This window comes from Rhagoletis pomonella, unplaced genomic scaffold, assembly GCF_013731165.1.
Source record: "Rhagoletis pomonella isolate Grant_MI unplaced genomic scaffold, Rhpom_1.0 Rhpom_scaffold_00004, whole genome shotgun sequence".
NCBI classification, from domain to species: domain Eukaryota; kingdom Metazoa; phylum Arthropoda; class Insecta; order Diptera; family Tephritidae; genus Rhagoletis; species Rhagoletis pomonella.
The window spans coordinates 49,496,497-49,519,904 of record NW_023458558.1 but is presented as its reverse complement, the minus strand read 5'-3'; the positions used below and the strand labels follow the sequence as shown (position 1 = coordinate 49,519,904).

General features: G+C 36.2%; 1 protein-coding gene across 1 annotated transcript in view; it reads right to left on the bottom strand.

Moving 5' to 3' along the window:
- LOC118737719 overlaps positions 1 to 23,408 on the bottom strand; it is a gene marked incomplete in the record, with an annotated part of 336,238 nt that overhangs the window by 176,158 nt on the left and 136,672 nt on the right. The window contains 1 exon segment of the mRNA XM_036468426.1: positions 20,555 to 20,612.

The window sequence follows — 23,408 nt, the reverse complement described above, 5'->3', positions numbered from 1 at the left end:
TCCTTATCCTTATCCTTATCCTTATCCTTATCCTTATCCTTATCCTTTTCCTTTTCATTTTCCTTATCTGTATCCTTATACTTGTATTTATCCTTATCCTTTATCCCTATTATCTTCTACCTTTATACTTGTATTAATGTTGAAGCATACATTTAGGATGCATTTCCGTCATCAACCATTTCCGTTGCATTTGCCGTGTTGAGAAATCAATCCATTATTGCCACGGAAAATTTACTTCAAAATAAAATCATTAGTTCGAATATACATATGTACTTATATATATATATCTCCAATATCATAATTTAAACGTTAAAATTTAATACATATATTTTCAATAAATTTTTTTTTTTTGAAGTTAATACCTTTTCCAAGAAAACTAAAATTATGTCGAGATGCTGAGCTTACAAAGTCATTGATGAAAATAAAAGCCGTCCACAGAACCAATGAAAGTAGATACTCCTACAGGGTACCTTTAGATGAATACGCGAACTCACACTTCTACACTCTACACTTCCAGTTTAAATCAAAATAAAGCAGGAAAAATCTCTTATAACTGTACACCGAAAGCTGAAAAGCAAACGGAAGAAAAATTAAATTATTTTTAAAGCAAAAATCGAAAAGTCTTGAAATAAGAGCAAACGTTACTGTGCCAGGCACCTAGGGGAGTGGGCAGCACAGAAAGCGGACGCACAAAGTGGCAGCACCAACTGAAAAAATAAGGACTTTATTTATGTTGAAGATGAAAAGGACGAAATTAAATTGGACATTTATCAAGAGATTTATTGATTCTTGACTGCGCGCCCGCCCAACCCATCACATGCCAAAGAACTTGACTGCCTTCTTGCATACGCTGGCTAACTAAGTACATGGCCAAGGCGGTGGGTGGAGGGAAAAAGGATACTAAGCAATGCTTATTGATTGTATGCTGGCAAATTACATGAATGGCGCGCCAATATTGCAAGTTACTACTATGAGTGAACACAAAGGAGTAAATACAGTAGTGTGGTGGGTGTTGGGCGGGTAGCAAGAGGAGGTGGTGGTGGTGTTGGCTGTAGTAGTGACACGCAGCGGGCGGTAAGCATAATTGCGCCAATAATGCGGGCAATTAAAATAACTCAAAGTTTTTCGTATGTAAACCGAATAAATTTATGTTCGGTTTTTTTTTATGAATGTTGCAGGTTGCTGATTGGGCAGCAATGCAAAATATATAAAAAACATCTGCTGAAGAATTGCTAATAAAAAGTGAAGGTGACATTTAAAAGGCTTTATATAAAAGGACATTTATATTACGAAAAGGAAAGAAAGTTGTTTGCACTCTTGGGGCAAAAAATTTTAAATTATAATTGTTATTTCAGTTTTGCTTCCTCTTTCTTCTTTTGGTTTGTTCTGAGCCATTTGGAATCTGTTGATGGGAGATTGTATTTAGTTCTCTATTAGCTTTTAATTATAAAATTACTCGAGTCAATTTTACACAAATGACAAATCAACAAATGCAGAAAAATTACACTAAAGATGGCATAACATCGACATCGGTTTGTATCCAAGCTAAATTTGAAAGGTATGAAATTTAGTTGTGAACGCATATGCTATTTGTTGTAAATATAAAAAAAAAATTAGTTTAAAAAACTAAAAACTTGCTTTCATAATTTCCATCAGGTTACTTTAAGCATGGAAATTTAAAGCAATTCCAATGCGTACTGTCATCAGGTAAGTAACTTGAGAATGGAAATCGGTGTTACATAGTTACATCCCAAGCTAATAAAAGCGAGCTAAAAAATATCTAACTGGTGTGTTACCACGTATGTATGTATGTACATTAGACCGTACCAGAAGAAAAGAGTTCACCGTACGTGAGTCTAAAGTATTTTTCAAGGCAATTTCGGAAATTTTTTATTTTTTTGACGAACATAGGGATCTTCGTCTTCATTCTTCGTCACATATTCGCCATTAAAATAAAGATAAATGTGATGATGAAGAAATAAATGATAACGATTAATATTAAATTTGCCTTAACTTTTTTACCTAAAGATTAAAATGGAGATATACATAAGGGTTAAGATAATTAAAATGGTAAAAAAATGTTTTGAAATATTTGAATAGCAACCTAAATAAATTCAGTTGTTAAAAATTTATTTCTCGAAAGTTATCAAGCTACCCAATTTTATCGAATCATCGAAGTTTATAGTTAGCGAAATTTTTCGAGTTATCCATGTTTATTGACATTGTATTTCGACAACTAATCTTCTGTGTCTGCAAATTTCGACAACTCAATATATGTACATTGATCAATTTGAATAATTCGATATTATGGCAAGGTATATATATATATGATCAATATACATTAGGGTGGTACAAAATGAATAAAGTCGGAACTATAATGCTCTCATCCCCTAGGATTGTTCTATATCGAAAAACTATACCCTAGGTTGCTCAAGGCGCTCAAACTTTTCCATGTATTTTATATGTGGAAAATTTATTTATTTTTTTATTGACATTTGTCGACTTATCGAATCGAAGTTTTTGAAATTTTCAAAATATATTGGTTTATCACTGCTTATAGAATTTTATCTGTTACCAGAGTGTATTGAGTTACGAAATTTGTCAACATCTTTCGAAAACTATGAGGCTATCTAAATTAACTGTCGAAATTTATAGAGGTATCCAAAGTTTATCGAGCTATCGATTTATTTCAATATGTATATATTTTGGAGTTATCGAAAACTTTCGAGCCCTAAAAATGCACAGTTACCGAGCTGTTGAGTTATCACATTTTAGGTGTTTTTGAAATTTAACGACAAACTGGAATGTATCGGGTCAATTCCAAGTCCTCCAAAGACCTTTAAAGATATAAAAAAATTTTGTCACATTTTAGTTCCAAAGAAGATTTTCCGGTAAGAAATTTTATAGCTTACAAGGTACACGACGTCCTAAGTTAGAAAACTTCTGCAAGAGTCTTGAAAATCTAGAAAAACGGTCGAATTTCAACAATAACAGGGACTCCTAGTTTTGATTATTCCAGTAGAACCACTTAAAAATCTATTTTTTAAAGCCGATTGTAGGTGTCACCAATTAAAAGACAAAAAATTCCAAATGCCTTACAAAAATACCTTCGAATCTGGGTATTGTTTGTTTGTAAGGTGGCGCAGTCTAATGTTTAGTTAGTACATATTCAAGTACAAATGTTGCGTATACGCGGCGTCGCACGTGGCATGAGTGTAGAGAAAAAAGTAAAACAAAACAACAGGCAAACAAATACTTCAGCGCCAAACGCTCAAATGGCAAGGCATTAACCTAAGCACATAAATTAAACGGCCGATGCTCTGAATGTTTCTAGGTGTTAACATTAGCAGCACTAATGCCAATTTCGTCTCTACCGACAAATGCCACCTTCTCTTTGCCCTCTACGCACACACACTAAGAAGAGGGCGATGAGAAGGCAACATTTTTTTGTAGAAACGAAATCGCCAATAAAAGTGAGACAAAGAAACGCAGAGCCAGCCAACCAACCAAACTTAGCGGTAATGGACCGAAAAAATAGCGACTAACAAAGAAAATACAGCTGAAGCAACATTTGCTAGAAGTATTATTATGTAGAAGCGTAAGGTTTCAAATGGAGTGGGAGAGAGGAGGGGGAAATGAATTGGTTGGGGTTCTTTGGAACCCTTATAATTACGGTGTCATTAGAAAAACACTCAAACAAAAACAATTATTATTCTTTTAATCACCTGACGAAATGTAAATATGTATGTACGCACAAACATACATATACATAGATACATAAAAACGATACCAATAAAAGCAACAACAGAGAGGAAAAAACGACGAAAATTTTAATCGCCTTACTTTCACGCAAATGGAATTTGAGTGGGAATTTCATGTACCTACGTTGAATGGCATCCTTGTTTACGCTTCTACGCACACAGCGCGTTCTTATCAAAATTTAACCTTTCCACATAGAAGCGAGATAAGCAAACAATGCGTTAAAGGGTAACATAAATTAACAAAGAATTCACTGAGTCGTTTCTACGAAATCGCTATTCATTTATATACGCTGGCTGAAAGTTTGAAAAGCTTTCCCGCAGCGCTGAAGCTGATTTATTATGTTGAATTAAAATACCAAAATGCTTCAGATATTTTCATCGGCAATCGATCAGTTAACGTTATAATGCATATATGTGTGTAGTTCGTTTTGCTCCACCCCCATTATCCAATTTCATTTAATCGGAAACGAGAAGAGCTTTTAATAAGAAGAAAATTTTATGTACATTATGTTTAATGAAAATTTTAAAATTTATATTGGATATTTGCCATGTTTGCTATGAATAACGTAAGATATTTGGTGAAGAAAAATACCTTTTTGATCAATATTTAAAATAATAATAAAAGTACTTTGTAGCTTACAGTTGCAATTTTTTTTTGCCGAGCATCTCCTCCAGTTTGCGGTATGCGTTAGGACACATAAAACAAATGCAGTGACTTTAAATTTTACGCCGCCTTCGATGGTCAAATGATTTTAATGAGAAGTTTTGACATATTTTTCCAGGTGTTTAATGTCAGTGATATTAATAAAAGCGCCAAAAGAGAAATATTTAACTGCACAAACCAAAAGTGAAATAATGTCAATTGACATTAAGTCACTTTGGAATTAATTTACTCTCTAAAAGTGGAAATATTTGTTATTTATATTATTATTCACAAAGTGAAAGTGTGTTGATCTCATCGAAAATATTACTAACCATCCAAACCTAACCAACTAAACCAATAAAAAGCATTTATTAATTCATTTACACATAATGCTGCACCTGCAGGATTTGCAAAGAAGAACGCTGGTTTTCTTGGTTGTACAAGCAGTGGTTGAAACCTAAGGCATTTTATTTCCTGAAGAAATCAACAATATTAAATGAACTTATGGTGATTAATAGTAAGGTGAATTGGATTACAATTACTTACGCTTTGGTGCATTCTCCTGCCTCTGGTGCGCTCGCAGTTTACAAATGAATGGAAATGACGACTAGAAAATGGAGGCTTTTCACAACAGTGTTGCCTCATGCCTCTTATTACATTAACTACGCAGAGTCGCAATACAGAGGCAGGAGTATACATTCACAATATAAGTTTTGGAATAAATAGACATAAGGTGTTTTAACACAATATATAAAGTATAAAAATTACATAAAAAAACTTTAACCAACAAATATTTCCTTAATAAATATTAATTTTCATTATATTTAAAATATGCGCATATGCTATAAAAACACAAACAAATTTTTATGAAATATGTAAAAACCGTATTTAGTCAATACTTTTTTTGGAAGGGGGCGGAGGGGGGTTGCTGGTTTGTGCATATTTTTTCATAGTACTTATGTATATGGCAACCATATCATTCAAGGCAAAGGAAACAACAGATGAGAGATGCATGTAAATATATGAAAATAATCGCGTTTCAACGTAACGCTTTTACAAATATCGTATAATCAACGGCGCCACTGTACAACGCTCGAGTGAAAAATTTCTTTACGAAGTTTGCGTGTTTGTTGGCGAAAAGCAAAATCGTTATGATTTTGTTCTTATTAGCAACAAGATTTATCGTCTGAATCAGTATCGACAAGCTAAAAATTTAAAGTTTTTTTTCGCCAGAAACTCACAACAATTGGTAATTTAAAAGACAAGCGGCAACCCCGCTAAATATATTTTAATAATTCATGTAACTTAGTAAACAATTTGAATTAAATTTTAAAAAGAGGTGGCTACCCTCTTCCAACACCTCTTTCCTTTGACATCCATATTGTGATATTTCACATAAATTGTGTATACGTTAACTAAATTCGACATTTCAAGCAGGTGGCAACCCTCTTCAAAATATTGTCAAACCACTACCTTCTGAAACCCCTTTTATTTTGGCACCCATATCGTTATACATACACATCTCTCTTAGCCAATTGCCTTAATTCAAATTTAATTTGATCTTTAAACAGGTGGCAACCCTGCTATAGTTAAGTTAAGAAACAAAGCTTTTCAAAACCATTTCGATTGATGCCCGAATTGGTTTATTTTTTTAAACAATTTAAATAAAAGGTGGCAACTCTTTTCAAAAAAGTAAAACTTTGTCGCACAACTGCGGTCCAAGCCTTTTAATTTGACACCTGAATATGGAAAATGAAACGAACGGTGCGGATATATGGCATTGATTATTAAATATTTGGAATTTAATTGTTCAACAGGTGGCTACTCTTTTAGAATTTTTAAAAATTGGGCGGTGCAGACCTTGAATATATATATATATATGTTAATTACATATAAAAGATATGTTATTTACTGGCTCCACAACCAACTACAGTGAAGATCTAAGTTTAACAAAATTTTTTCCAATTTCAACTACGGATGTGGAAGGAATTATTATAATTATTAAGTTTTAAATGATCAGAGGTCATTAATAATTTTTACTGTAACTCCGATATCGAGCTTTTTAAAGTGCTTTGCCCTCAATTTTATTCGTTGACCATATACTCTTTATAAAACGACTTTTTCAGTACATAATATGTTTACTTTCATTTTTTGTTGTTTTTATTATTTTTTTTTTAAAACTGCCATAATTTCTTTCTTTCAACCATGTTCGTTCAAGTAAATCGTAAACTAATTTGCTTCTGCCCATTTATCGAAAAGAAAATCATCCTTTTACATTAAAAAAAAACTCAAACTTGTATCTACTTATTTGTACGCAAATTTGTAACCATAATCATCCTACAGTGCAGGGCAGCAAGACCCTCGTGTAGGCGCTGCACCGGTAATAGCGCCCATAATTTGTTACCATATCCACATTTAACTTGAATGCTACCACGCCTGCGGATGCTTTAAATGCCGGATATGTGAATAATGAATACGCATAAATGAAACAATTTATTTTAAATTCTAAGGCCCCAGCCTGGTTAGGCATGAAGGCGTACGGTAACTGGCAGCTTGTTGAACGAATGTAAGGTATGTACATATGTGCTATATATGTAAGTCTGTTACGGCTTGAAACGGTTGAGTTGGGGAATTTCAAGCTTCAAAGGAAAAAAATGTTACGTACTGGTATATAAAATAAGGCCTCACAAATGTACATAGACATACTAATTTACATATACACATGTATATATGTACATTAGTCTATGTAAAATAAAACGACCATTTTATTTTTTATTTCGGTTTGCATTTAAAAATTTAATAAAATAAGAAGACTACCTTGTCGCCAATTTATATTTAGTATAAAAAGCGCAATTTGAAGTAGTAGTCTTAGGACTTACGTAAAATGTTGGCAACTTTTTTCTGAAGGTTTCATTATCTTTTTTCCATATAAACAAGAGGTCGAACACACTTTGCAAATAAAAACAAAACTGACACCGTCAATTAAAGACGTGTTGTCGAGAAGAATTGGTTCCATTAAAAATTCTTAATTTCCCGAACGCTTGCTGAAAAATGAAGAGAAAAAGTGCTGAAATTTTGTCACAGTTGTTTTTTTTCCGACCCACAACGAAATTTTCATAAGGGACCTAAATAAAAAAAAAATCGTTTTATTTGACCCACTCTAACATACATACATATGTATATAAATATATGACCATTTATGTATATGCATATATTGTTATATAATAACAAGTGCCCGTTGCTAAGAAACAATAAGCGTCGACCATCTCGACTCACTCTCTTCCTAGCTCTTCGAGACAAGCCTGAATTCATACGAACATGTGCCAGAACATATATATATTTATATGTATATCCAATATGTAGCCCAACATACATATGTACGCCCTGATTAACGAATGATATGAGCAACAAAACTCAAGAGGTCGAGCCGTTTTAAATGCTTGGTCAAGCTGAAAAACAAAGCAAATTAATTGCAGGTTCCAAAAGAGTTTCAGTTAAGCTTGTGGGCGCACACACAGCTACGTCGGACAGAAAAAAAAACAGTAGCATAACAACAACATCAACTTTATCAAGAGCAGTAGAAAAGCGGAAGGAAACATGAAAGGGAAAATCGGAAATCAAAAGTGATAGTGTTTGACTTTCATTTGACTTGTACCTTTATATAAACACACCTATGTACATATGTATGAACATTAACTGGCAACCCAATAGCTTACTGGCCTTGATGCGTTAACGTTTGACAGCCGAACAACACTAATCAGTGGCAGCTGACCAACCGCATGCCCTGACGTGGAATTCGGAGAATTCATTAGTCTGCGTTTGAGAGCTGCGAGTCTCACTACATACAGAGCGGTGTTTTAACTGCCACAAACGCAGGCCGCACTTGCCTTTAGCTGGATTTTTCTCTTTTCGCTGGTTTTTAGCTGAGCCGTGCTGGGTGCAAGTAAGCAGCACAAATTGGTATCCTGCTCAATATAGCAGCGCCCGTCGACTACGAGTGTTCGGTGGTAAAACAGAGCATGGCTTCGTAGGCACTCGATGGCATCATTTGGCCGCAAATTAAGAAACAAAAATGTAAGCGAAGCCCATGCAAATGCAATGGCTTGGCGCCATCATCGCTTTCCTTCTGTTGCTACAAAGCACAGCAAAGGTGCATACTCGCTCGTACGCTTGCAAGAGGAGAATATTGTTAAAAAGTCGATTACTGTTCCTTGCAGAAGATGAACCTGGATAGCGTTTTCTCTTCACTAACATTGAAAAATAAACAAATTGTTGCAAAACTAGGTTTGAACACTGAGGAAAGAGTTTATTTTCGTCAATCAAATATGTTGCTCTCATCACATGGCTTGCATATGGTTATATAATTTCATTACAGCTACCAAATTTTGTGTCAAGAGAAATATACGAGAGAAATTTGAAAAGTCAGTGACACATCGATTACCCTGAAAAGGGCAAAACGTTTTCTGGAAAATATCACTCAGAGATTTTGGATAGATTGCTTGTTGATTTGAAGCACAAATTACCAGATTTGACCAAGAAAAAGTGATGTGCCATCAGACAATGCGGGGGGTTCACATGTGCGTAGTCACCATAGAAAAAATGCATCAATTAGGCTATACGACCACCTACTCTATCCACCATATTCAAAAGATTTGACCACCAGCAACTATTTCCTGTTTCCAAACCCAAAGAAGTGGCTGGGCCGTAAGAGATTTTGGTCGAATTGTGGGATCATCACTGAAATAAAAGCTTATGTTTAGGACCTTGAAAAATCTATTTTTTGGAAATCTGTTGAGCTAAAAGGAGGCGATGTTGACAAATAAAACTTTTATTTAGCGGCTATGTCTCCGATACAGCCTGCAGACCAAGACGAAGGTGCTGGACTGTTCCTTTTTTAGATTAGTTGGTTTAGCTCACCCTAATATACACGCACATATGTACATACACACAAGATCTTAGTTTAATGTATTGTGGAACGATTTTCCGTCATCCCTTGTCAAATTTGGTTTGGAGACAAACCGGTTTCGGCGTTGTGCCATCTTCAGTGTCATTTTTCGTTCTGAAGATGGCACAACGCCGAAACCGGTTTGTCTCCAAACCAAATTTGACAAGGGATGACGGAAAATCGTTCCACAATACATCATACTCCTACCCTGTCGGAAACACAAACAACCAAAAAGAAGATCTTAGTTTAGTTCCTTCGATACATTTGCTTCCCCATAAACTCGTTACTCATAAAAAAAATCTCCAACTACTTCTCAGCGCTACTTATTTATGTTAATTTCGCTCGTCCCATACTTTTTAGCCAAGCTATTTTTTCCTTAACATTTCCTCTTGTTTCAACGAATTCGTCTCAAAATCAAAACTGTGAAGTTGGCATACTACTAACTTTGACACTTAAACTATACTCTGTACACGCGAAGTCATCTGCGTGACAGCAATAGAGCACTCCAGCAATGGAAAGTAAAGAAATTGCAATTTAAAGCGCTGTGGTGTGAATACATGTGTATATGTTGCACATGTGGCATGCATACATACATATGTATCTACATATACAGATCCATAAGAACATACACCAGTATGTACATATATATGTATGTATGTATTTGTACTGAGCGAGCATTTCGCCATGCGCTGAAAATTTTCTTTGTTCTTGTTTTCAACTCACTGTTTTTTATAAATTTTCTTTATGCTGCTGCCTGCTATTGCTTTTAATAAGTAGTAGTGGAGTATGTGACAACATGTGAAGTGTAAAACTGGAGCAGCAGCTCCTTTAAATAAAGTTGAAAAATGAAAAGCTTTTATGCGAACTACTGCCAGAAGCGTTTCTATACGTACATGTTTATTTATATTTACTAGCAGGACATGCAGATTCCCAGCCATATTTATTTAAGGTAAGGATCTGTGGAATGTCTAAAATACGAAAGCGAATACTTTTTTTGGAATTTGGCATGTATGAACTTGCTACCGAAATTTTAATTACAGTGGGCAAATATCCTTTGCTCTCCATTAAGATGATCTAAGCTTTTCTACGAGTTAATCTCTCTCCTTGGGGCTACAGACGATTTTTACGGTCGCAGTATTGCTGTCGTCACGTGATTTATACACCAGAAAAGTTTGCATATTTTAAACCAAGATCACGGCACCGACGGCAATTGCCTTTCCAGAGAAAATACCTTCCATGAGCGCCACTAACTCTGGGGTATCTAGCTGTATTCGTATGGAAATCTACCGACACTTGGTTCCCTATACCATTACATAATTATCGGGTTTAGATTGTCGAGTAACTGGAACGATTATAACATGAAAATGAACCCCCAAAACACTGCTCCAGGTAAACGTGATTTAAGGAAGTCAAGTTCGACCTAGCCCATCGGGACGGTCTTGCCAGTCAATGGCAAAAAAAACTCTTCTGGGATGAAGGCTTTCAGCAAGCTAGGGCCTAGCCACATGCTGACCCAATCACTTTAGACCCTCGCAGCAGCAAGATCGCAAGCCGAACTTATCGGAATTTTCACTATCCATACCATCAGTCAGGTAGGTGGTGAGCTCTCGATATCCTAGAGAAGTGGGCAAGCGGTCTATAACAAATCTTGCCACCATGCCTACGGGAAGTTCTGTTGCCTGATGCCCACGGAAAAGGCAGCTGCACTTTCCCCACTCCTGCCGAGACTTCTTCTAAAAAACGAACTTCGGCTTTGCTGTCGGTGGAGTTGGGTCAGATGTCCTGAGGATCCTGGTGTCAACCCCCTTACAGGAGTTATCGCAGCACAACATCACCCCTGCGTATTACTTATTCCCTGAGAGATGTCAGGCAGGGATTTTGATAAACGTGGAATCAGAGGACTACCTAGAGGATCAATCATGGCTCTAAAGGTCCAGTCCTCCATGCGCACCGGCAAGATGTGTCCAAGGCTTCGAGTTAGTTTTGAACCAATTTCATTTTTCTGTAGATTGTGTACAGATACTTGCACATATGTATATACATATATATGTAAAAGAAAGCAGGCACATAAACTCTTCAAAAAATATAGCGGGGCATATACGAAAAAAGGAATCCATTTAGAAAATTAACGAAGAGCAGTACCAGTTGGTTGATGCTGCCAATGCCACAGCTAAAGCAACAATAATAACGACAACAACTGTGTATGTAAAAAAAAGTGGGAACTACTTGCAAAAATGTGAAAGTGCAAATGCGTCCAGTTCACACACACACACGCGCGCACGCATATACACACTCGGGCTCTTTGGGGTCTCATACAATTTGGATAAAAGCTGTAAATTGCTGCAACAGCTACAACAGCGGATGGACAGCAGAGACTTTACTATGTTGCATGGAGGCAAAAGTACGACCATGTGACCAACTGAAGATACACAGGAGGGGGGCAAGAACTTGACGGCCTTTTCATGAGTGTGCGGATGCACTGTCTTCAAATGTGAGTAGATATATGTGATGATCTTTTTGAGCGGGCTCGCCCAAGAGTATGCAACGTTTAATAAAGACTTTCATGCACACACAAACGAATTCATCCCTGCAGGAAAAGTACTACTTAAGTAGCTGTGAACTAGAATGCCACTAGTTCAATGCTAGGTATTGGTATTTTTTTTAACTTGGGGGTGTCCTACGAGATGTCAATTGTCTGGCTATGCATCAGCACCTACCAGTAGATATACTAGTAGTAGCATGATTCCAGTTGCTGCGATAGTTTACTAATTCATCGCCGTAAAACTAATATGTGCATCATTTTGCTGGCGGTGCTCTAACAGACGCAATACTCGACACGGCAAAGCACCTGTATGCCATTCCAGAGGTCCGAGGTTCAAATCCTAGGTGCCCGAATTTTTTTTTCCTTTTTAAAGCCTGCTTTTTATTAAAAATTTTATGTAATTTTGTTCCTTTGTTTAAGAAAAATTATTATATATTTTTCAATGTAATTTTAATTAATTATTTTTTTTTATTAAATATTTTTTTTTTTTATCTCAAAGTAATTTGTGTAGTAAACGAATTTATGTAGGTTTTTTTTCTCAAATGAAATTAAACTTTTTTAAATTTTTAATCAATATTTGAATTGAAACAAACTACATTAATTTAATTTAATTGATTTAATTCGGGACCGAAAATAATCGGTTAATAACAAGCCACGTCCGCTGCAGGATTGCGGATTTAGCAAGCCAGGAAGTCGTGGGCTCGAATCCCACTGCCAGGAAACATTTTTTACATCTTTTTTTGGTCTTTCAAATATTATTTGAATTTTTTTAATGCAGTTGCAGTTGTTGTAACCTTTTTAATTAAAATTAAACTCAAAAAAATGTTATTAACTTCAAATAATTATGTGAAATACCGCAAACAAAATAAGCTAACAAAATAAAATTTAATAAAATAAAATTAACTATTGTTTATATTAAAAAAAAAAATAGTAACATTAAAAAAAATAGTTTCTGGAATTGCTCGGAGTAGGAAGCGAACCTGGGTGCCATTGCGGTTATTACTATTATTTTACCATTTTAAAATCGCGTTCTCCTAATTTTAAAGCCATAAAATGTATTTTAATTTGACAATGAAAGAGTTAAAATGGTGATTACAATAAAACACAATTTTAATCGTTAAAACCTTTTTCTAACTTCTCTTTGACTACGGGCCAATGAATTTCGTTTTGTTTGGCTTTCAGAATTCAAAGTCAGATGTCGCTGATAGCATAAGTTGTTCGAATGTGTCGCTTTAGTTCATACCAGTTAGTGAACTGGTATTTTTACTGACTGGTTGGCCTTTCACTGCAGGAGCTCTTCATACACCAACACACACACACATATTAATATATTGTGCAACAAGGAAGCACGCCCTCTGTGAGAAAGCCTTAGTAAAAACCAGTAAGTGAAAATGAGGCAAGGCAATTCAACTGGAAGATGTTTTTATTTTGTTTTCATATTTTATTCACCGCTATGGCATTTATTTTGGCCGCCTGACAGTGCGTCCGTTCGCTGCAACGCTACCTGAGTGCTGCACTCTTCGCGTAGAGTTGAGTCAAGCAAGGGTGGCGCCGCACAATGTGTCTTTTTTCAATTTTAGCGCGCCAAAAGTCCTAACAACTAAATGAATGTACATATGATATTCATGTTACGTCAATACGGTGTTATGTCAAGAAAAAAGTCGTATAAATCCACACTTTGCGACAACCAGTTGGAGTGCAGCTGCAGAAAACGGAACTTCATGGGAAAGCAGCGGCCCCATTTTAAACGAAAGTGACTACAGATCTTACCGATAAACTCTTTTAATCTTTCATGGTCAATGTTTTTTTCTAACTTATCTAAAATTTATTTCATTACAGCACCATTATTATCATCTTTTTTGCCTTTAAGCCACTCGTCACAGAGTGCGCTCCGGATGACTGCCATTTTTATTAGTGAAAATCAAAAATTTGTGCAAAAAGTGCTTACGAAATCTAAAAGTACAAATATTCCTTATTAGTTTCCACATCTGCTCCAGTAAAAATCTTAACGTTTCCACAATTACTTACTTTCTCGAATATTTTCACTACAGCTTGGAAACTTAGCAAGGAAATTAGAAAACATTGAAACTAAACCACGCATAAATAATTGTTTTAAAATAACTTCGCAAAAAAAGTACTGCTACTTAAAAGTATGCGAAAAAGTTCACACTAAAAAAATTAATATTTTTACGCGTCACAATGAGCAACGATTGACACCGTTTACTTTTGTTGTTGTTGTGTTTTCTTATGAATTTATTAGATAGACTTAGTAGTCGAATATTTGTCAACTGGAATGCCAAAAATCACAGCCATCTGAAATCATTTTATTTTGGACTTTTGGTACGCTAAAATTTAAAAAGGGCACAGTGTGCGCCGTTGAGCTGAATGATGGTGAAAGCGAGTAAGAATGTTGAAAAAATCGCACTCTATTCGTGCGAAATGTGTGGAGGAGAAGGGCTCAGCTGGCGCGACTTAAACGGGAAATTTATACAATTTAATAAAACTGTAAAAGTGAGCGGCGTTTAAGGCTGCTAAGAGGATTCAAATGAAGAGCAGATATTCAAAAAAAAAAGGGAGAGAAAAAATAAAAAACATAAAAATTATAAAAAAATGCATGCCTGTTATCCTCAACGCTCTAGCAAAGCCAGTGATGAGCGCGAATTTGCTGTCCTACAGCAACCAGAGTTCTTACCAAAAATGGCCACTATATAAAGTGACATATCTTTGTATGCATGTGTGTGTATTTGACTGCCAAGTCGTTGCCTACACTTTGCAAGTTGCGTTTTAATTTAATGGCTCAAATATACTAGCCGGTACTTCGTTGCAAACGCGCATATATTTACTCTTCCATTGCATACACAAGCGCAATAATAAAGGCACAGCCACTTCAGCCATAAGCCAAAATCACACAGCAACCGCAAATGGCATGAATATTGCAAAATTTTGTTAATTTTTTTTTTAATTTTTAATTTTTTAAGCAACTCGTTGTGGCAACAATGGCCAACGTATGTGGCAACATAGCGGTAACTTGCAATTTGCCACTGCCGTCATTACATACGTACATACAGCGTTTTAAAGTAACACATTTATGACTGGGCATACATAACACATACATGTACAATGTACATCTGTGCATCTGTGCAACAAGACAAACAAATCGGGCAGAGACAGTGGAGTGTTGGCGCTGAGGCAGTTGACAATCTCATTTGAAGCCATGCCACTCTCGCCGTAGGGTCACAGCACCAAAGCTTCATGGCTTATTGTTGGCATAACTTGCAGCACACAACAGCTTCTTGCCCCTTTTGGCTACTTCAACGATGAGTGGCATCAAAAATTTACATACGCAATTTCATCCATTGTCATCAGCGTCATCGTCCGCATCGGGTGTGTCGTCGGGCTATTGCTCGACTTGCGCTGCGGTATGGCTGTGTTAAATAAGGCATAGGAAGGGGCAAATTCCAAAAAAAAAAAAAACAAAAACAGTTACAAACATAACAAACTTAAATTTGAATTTTAAAAACGATTCTCCCCTAAGAGCGTAGCGTATGAGTGACATAACATAAAGGGCATCAGCAGTAGTAGTATACATATGTATGTATGTAGTTGCTTGTAGCTAGTGGGTGTGCATGTGTGCACGTAAAACGGTTGCTGCTCTTGTCGTTGAGCCTCATGGCTGGCTGCTGCGAGCCACTCCATTACCACTTTCATATAGTCGTAAACTGCATTTCCTTATACGATCATAAAAATCAAACGCAAATTGCTGTCGGGCAAAATTTAGTGTTGTTGCCACTAAAAAAGCTAAACGCCCTATAACTCGCATGTGTATACACATGTACAGGCATATGTATTAACGTGTTTATTGAAAATTGTGACAAGAACCCATAAGCAAGCAAGAAGGAAGCTTTCCCTCTACAAATTCTAAGTGCCGTTTTTTTACAAAAATATCGATAGTTATTCAGTGAACTGTATTCGGCAGAAAATAGAGAGCTCAATTCATGGTACTCCCGATGCAGCTAAAGAGAACCGCTGCCACTAGTTTTTAGATAATAATTCGTTGTCTCCAAAATCACCTTTTGTGAATTTGCAAGCTGTATTTTTCTCGAGATATTTCAAAAAAAAATAAAAATGTCTATCTAATAAAATTTTGAAAAGCGTATTTTTCTAAAAATTTCTAAGTACACCTACTTTTGGAAAGCGCCGCACAACTACAAACTGCAAAACATCGAGATCTGTGAATGGTTCAAAGTACTCTTGGAGTTCTGATTTCGTAGGAAATTCCCTTTTCCCATTTTCTGTAAGCACGATTTATGATCATTTGTTTTTTTTTTCTTGTAAAGATTTTTATACCTAAAGTCAAAGAAACTATTGAAATGCATAGTGAAATCCATTTTTTGTTTTGCAATTTTTATGTCAAACAGAATCAGCCACAACCCCAAAATATAAGTTATCACTAAATTATTAAAATTTTCAAAATTTTTATCCGCCTTATTGAAATCGACATTTTTTTAATTCTTATATGAAATGTTGAATCAGCGACATCAGAAACTACCAGATTTAATGGCGATTTCTTTTCTACAAAAACTGTTGCATTTTCAATGCCCTCTCCTTAGTATTCGATATCGACTACCGTGATTCGGGCAAAGGTCATTTTGCCAAGATAACTTCATTTTAAGTTTGCATTACGAATGAAAAAATTGAAACTTCAGCATGGAAAATGTTACTCATACGCCATGTATGCGTATGTACGAGTACGCCCATGTACGATGTGGTGTAGTTGTACAAAATCCCGTAACGCTTCCACAAAGTCCTGAATGAATTCTGAAAATTTCCGAAAAAAAAACGAAGAAATTTCCGACAAAAGTCCCCAACTATGACGAATCCTTTCGCTTATTATTTAAAAGTACCAGGGTGGTTGACATTTAATGGAAGTGCACATACTTTTTTAAGATCTTAAAAAAAAAACACAACAATATAAAATAAAAGATCAAAATAAGTGAACAAACCTATTCAGAATTACGCCAGTATGACAATAGATATTTTGGCTGCCTATCGAGCCCTACACGCAAAAAAAAAGGTGCAAGCGAATTTTTTTCAAATTTTATTTTTGGCACTAATAAATAAAGAATCTAGTCAAATTTCCCGCTCTACGTGGATAGTATTAAGCAAAAAAAGTAAGAAAGGGACTTCATGTTTTTCAATAAGGCGTCATTCTAATAGTAACTACTAAATACGATACAGACTTCGTTTCAACATGTTATGTGTCTTTGGTTAACTGCGTAGCTGTTCGAATATTCTTTCTTTCCCGTATTCACAAACATATTTGTAAATATATTTATTGATATTGTTAGGCAGTACATGTGAGAAGCGCCGAATTCCGCTTTCACTTCAATAAGCTGACAATCCACTCGAACAAATATTGTATAAAATTGAGCGAGTGGTGTGCAAACGGTAGTTTCTTGCACGCATGCCATTGCGGCTGAATGCACGCTAGAGTGAGTAAAAGTGCTCTTACACACACTCGCATTTTAGCCTTCTTCTATATTTCGTGCATTTACATAGTTACATGTGTATCTCTCATTCAATTTTATACTCACAAAGTTATTTCATGAAATGCAAAATACTTACGCAATATTGTAAATAGGTATTTACTTAAGTATTTCCTGAGTATGGAAATGCTAGCAATTTCATGAGAAAAATATGAAGAGCGCATTCAAAATTTGTAATGGTTTTAACGAAAATTCTTCTTATACATTTTTATACAAATCATCAGGCACAAGCTTGAATGCCTCTCATATGTGAGTAATGCTTGCAGGGGAGGTGTAAATATGTAAGCGTGGCTAGTACATGTAGGCTATGTACGGATATTAAAGGTATTAAAATTTTTTCTTTTCCGACCACCCCTAAAACTGAAGGATATCGAAAATAAGCAGACTCGAACTTTTTATTCTGATATCGGTTAAAATTTCGTCCCGTTTATATGTACAAAGGCTTATTAGCTTCCTTGCTGAAAGAAGGACAAATTCATATTCCAAGGAGGTCAGTGCCAGGAGATTACCACGTTCTTTCTTATGCACTTTAATAAAAGTGTATCGAAACATCCCTTTCGAATACTTGTATGCATAAGTCTTATGCGGATTTCAAATGATAATCTATGCAGCTCGTAGAGACAGCTTACCTCTTGCTGTAAAAAGGGGCTTTACAATAGACGTAGAAGGTATTTTCCAAGATTTAACGTTTTCCGGAAATCCACGTCTCAGGCAATACTGATAAGTTCCAATATTTTAATTTCTTCTCTAATACGTGTCTTTGCATCTCTTTTCTTTCTCGTCAAGATATGTAAATATTCGGCACTTCATTCGGTTTAAGTTCATATCGCTAAACATGCGAAAATAGGCGCTCCACAAAATGTGGTCTCCATTCTACTCTTTGGATACTTATGGTGACTGTAAGCCCACAATATAAAGAGCTCTAAAAGAGAATAGTTGGGTGGAAACCTAATCAAAATACTTAGGACTTTATTTTAAATGCAGGGCCCACTTCAAGAGGAATGCAAATATTCCTCAATTTTAACTAATCAATAATCATACCCAATATTGTGCCTGTACGGCGCTTTAAAAAATTTCAAAGCTACACAGATAATTTAAGACCCCTAGAGAATATTGTCTACCAAGTCTGTATTTTCTGTACGAGTTTCTCTAAAAACGATGACTGCATTGAGCCCTTCCCTCGCCTCCACAAAACCAATGGCTAACCTTTTCATAACATGTACGAGAGAGGCCAAGCTAATTGACGATTAACAGCCCTATTCCTAGAATAAACTTTTGATCGTTTGCTTTCCCTCTGAGCACCGGAGACTTTTGTTGAAAATACAGATCTCCCACAACGACGCAGTTCACCGGAAACACCCAAACCGATACTTTAAACCAAAATTGCTTCCCTTACATGTCAGAAGGAGCCTCTACGAATTAATAGATTACTTTAATAAATATATGAAAGAATCTTGGTAACCGAGAGTGTATAACCACCACCTATAGCAGAGCGAGAGCTTAAGCTGTCTCGGGAAGCCCGTGTCACTCTGTTATAATTGTAGAGATAGATTTTAAGAATAAATCAGCGCTGCATCCTTCACAAAACTTCGTCTACTCCTAAAGTACTCTAAAAGTTTAGACGAGTTGTTTAGAGGTGGGCAGAGTGTATGGTCATCCTTTGGACAACCGGATATAGACTCTTCAATCCCCGTTTTGTTGAAATGGCCTCACACCCGAAGAATAGTGTATTTTAGCTGATTCACAAAATCGATAAAGATCATTTGAACAGATCCCTTATTTATGGGAATGTCTATTTAGCTTGACTTCTACCATAGGTAGGTTAATTCGAGGTCTGCATTCTTCAAGTTTTGAAAAATACTTCCAAGACTTACCTACTGAACGCTTTCACTTTATTACTTCCTTTGTAGGCTTTAAAATGTATCTACCCTTTAAAAACAAATGTTTTGTTCTGACGTGAGAAAATGACACTTAGTGAGATTATTGGGTGTCACCTGGTCTTGGTGTTCATCTCTAAACACATCACGACCAAATGCCTCATACCTAATTCTTGCATAGGCAAGGTAGAGGCACAAAAAGTGTTCCGCCGGCTCACCATCTTCAAGGCATGACGGGAATAGAGTTGTAGACAGGCCTTCTGAGATTGAAGGCAACATGAGTTTTGCCACCATGCAGCCCCTCGATGCTTCCCAGTTATTGCTTATCGATGTCCGAAGAGGGGCGTGCTATAACTGATTGCGGAGCGAGGAGTGCCTGGTCTGAGCCAGCTCTGGCCAAATGGTCAGATGGCTCGTTGCCATGTACTGCCGAGTGACCTGGCACCAAGCAAGCTCGTTATGTTTACCAACATGACTTAGTCGAGACTTGCATTGCCGAACCATTTCGGAAGTATGTAGTTACGAGGGCTGGTCAATGCCTTAAGTGTAGATTGGATGTCACTGCACACACGTAAACACCTTCCCCTCCACCTATTGTCCACCAAGAAGTCCATGGCCTTAAGGATTAAAAATACCTCCGGCTGGCCTTTAGGGCCTCCCGAAGTATGAAAACACAAAGCAACGTTAAGTGCAGCTGTGCGCCTATAAACTGCTCAAAAAAAATAAGAGAGGTTTTAAAAACCGGAAATTAATGCTGTATGATCCATATGCTGGTCGAAATGAACAATTTTTTAAAACTCGCTACCTGTCAGGATTGCATGAGAACCCTTGCTCCTGCAAACTTTAAGCAAAACAAAATAAGAATCTTAGAGCTTCAAAGGCTTCTTCAAAGTCTCATTGAGACCGTTTTTTTCCCGAAATACGGCCTCCAAAACCATAGGAAAACTTGGTCCCCTAATTATTTGGAGTGGTGTTTTATCTGCCTACATTAATAGATGAAGCCAAACAAACATTTTTGGTCTTTTCACGCCAACTTAGACCCCCGTCTGGACCACTTTATGAATCACTGATCTAACCAATCTATGCAGGTATAGGTTATCTACTCCAACAATGCTAACCAAGAATACAACGAAGGATTTCTATATCTAACACCACTCATCAAAATCTTCAACTTATACATATTACTAATTTTTCGTTGCAGTTAGGAAAAAGGTTTTAAACACAATTTTGTTTTACTTACCGATTCAATTTTCATGAGCAGCGAACCCTAAATCCATCATTTTCAGCTCACAATATTTCTGCAATTAAAAATAAATATATTTATGATTACATTAAGCTTAATTTTTTTTTTTTTTTTTTTTTGGAGATATGAAGTATTTCATCAGAATATTAAATGAGATGCTAAAAATGCAAATTTCCATTAAAAGGACAACTTCACAAGATTTATTTTTCTGCGTACCTTCAGCCACACTTCTAAATACTTTTTGCCACTTTGGCTGAGACTAACTCACTCTGCCACTCTGCCACCCTGCCACTTACATATATAAGTAAGCATAATAATATCTGAAGGAGCGAAATCTTAACCAACAATCCATAGCCATCCATTTGCCCGCAAATTTGCTAATGCCAATACCAGTTTGCACAACTGAAGTGTTTGAGTGTTTTTTTTCTTCACCCTTCCGTCATTTGCATCTTTTCGCGCGCATTTATGAATTCACAACATAAACAACAAATGGAGTGAGAAAAACACAATTGCAAAATCAACATAAGAAAACTTGCGAAAAAATACGTCAAAAGGCGTAGATTTTTTCTTCATTTTTTTTTTTCAAGCTATCTACAACTTGCCACCATTACACGCTCAACGCTTGACAATTTGACGCATCGGAATTCATGACAGGAATATCGCAAAATCAAATTCAAATTCAATGCATAACTGAAATTGCCATTGAAGTGGCGGTGAATGGGCTGAGTGGGCAGAGCGAGCAGAGCGAGCCAACAAATTCGCACAGAAGCCGCTGAATAAGGCAAAGCGCTAGCTGGAGTTAAATTTAGCGCAATAATGAGCATGAATTTGCATGCAGCTATAGCAGCTCAACTCCCCCAAAGATAGAGAAAATGTGTTTCTATTTCTCTTCTCTTGCTGAAATATCAATAGGGGGGTATTCTCGGAGTCTTGCAAAGGTTTTTTACCGTGCAGTCCATGCAATCCGTGCATCGTGCAAGGGCTTTGCAAGACTCCGAGAATACCCCTTATACGTTTTAATGCATTTTTATTCAGAAGATGCTTAAAAAAGGAAACAAAATAGCCGCAAAGTGGACCAAATAAAAAAAAAAAATAACAGGAAATTTTAAAATTCATATCTTGTAATGAGCTTGCAGCCTTAAAACTAAGGATTGGCATGGAGTAGGCCAGGCTATGAAAAATAAAAGTAAAATATTTGCGAAGAATGCGTTAAGGTTTCTTTTTTGCGGACTTGTGCATAGAAATCCTCAAAGCTTTAGCGGCTTAAGAGCGTCCTAAATAATTCATTTTGATACCTAACAAAGGTAAGCAAAAAATTTTAAAAAGTATGAAAGTGAAAAATAAATCACTTCTTACATTTCTTCATGGCCGAGGTGAAAATCGTTTGTACCCAACGCGTGGATACACGCGGGCATTGCTCGGTACACTTTGTGCGCTGTGTGGTTGCTTGATTAGAACAAAAAAAAAATAAAAAATAAAAAAATTCCCTAGCAATAACTTAAGTCCCGCGCTTTGACTTTTTCTAGGTCTCCGCTATATTGCGATGGTTCCATGTTTTGTCCATGGCATCTATCATGCGGCAAAGCCAAACCGTAGAGTGTATTACTGCCTTTAGGAAGCTTGCCGTTTGAATACGGCGTAGAATTGTAGGTCCCTCCATTTGTGTTAACATAACATCAGGAGGGATACCACAAATTGGAAGAGAAGCTGGGTCAAACACTTAGCAAAAAGGAGAAGCGCGAAAATTATATATTATTAAATATAAAAGGAAAAAATACTGCAGAGAGTAGTGATAGTAGTCAATAAGGAATCAAAACCTTTCTTTGCAATGAAAACAGATTCTCATAATATAAAAAAAAAATCGCCGTTCGGAGTCAGCAAAAGACTGTAGGTCCCTCTTCTTTGTGTGAGAATACCAAGGCGTACGCAACAAATCGAAGGAGAAGCTCGGCCAAACACTAACACAAATATTGTGTAAGTGCCAATCTATTAAGAGAGAACAATCAATAACGGTATCACAGAACATAGTCAAAATATGTCTTCAAAACAAACTTTTTATAGAATGAAAGTCAGTATGCTTGATATAACCAGTAAATACTTGCAGAGGGTATAACAATTGTGATTGCACAAAGTTTCGATTCAATGAAAAAAAAAACCTTTTCCACACTCTCTTTCGAGAACCCTTGGCATATACGAGTAATTTATGTGTTCTGCTTCATTCTTCCCCGTATATTTTTGCTCCTATTTTATTTTTTTTTTTTACTGTTATTTTGAGGGCAGTTGCATGCAAATGAGTTTGTGGCGACGATCCGCTTGGATTATTATTTCATGCCAAGTTCATAAAATAGTATGTATGTATGTAAGCATGAAAACGAAAAATGAATTTGTGACTTATTTGCAACGTTGCGATGGCGTAGGAGGAAGCGAATTGGAGTAGGGTTTGTAGTCGGGATCGAGCGACCCTCAAAAAGTACTTAACTTGTTAATAAGCAAATGCAATTCCTCACACTCCAAAACAAGAAAATATTTTAAAATAACCGTGTATACTTTGCAGAAAATAAAACGAATAAAAAAAATGCATGAATGCAATAAAACTTTTCTTCCCCACGGTCACCGGCAAATCGCTTGAGAAAGCAAAGAAAATTTGAATATAAATAAAATAATTTTTTTTTTTTGTCACGCTTGCCCGTGTATAGGGCGTGGCATCGGAATTTTTGTTGTAAACATTTTTATTTTATTTATTTTTATTTTTTGTTCTCGTTCATTCCCCCCGGCACCTGCCGCTGCCGGTTTGTTTTTATGGTGGATTTGCTCGCGCGTTGACTATAAAAATTGACGAACTGTGAAAGCG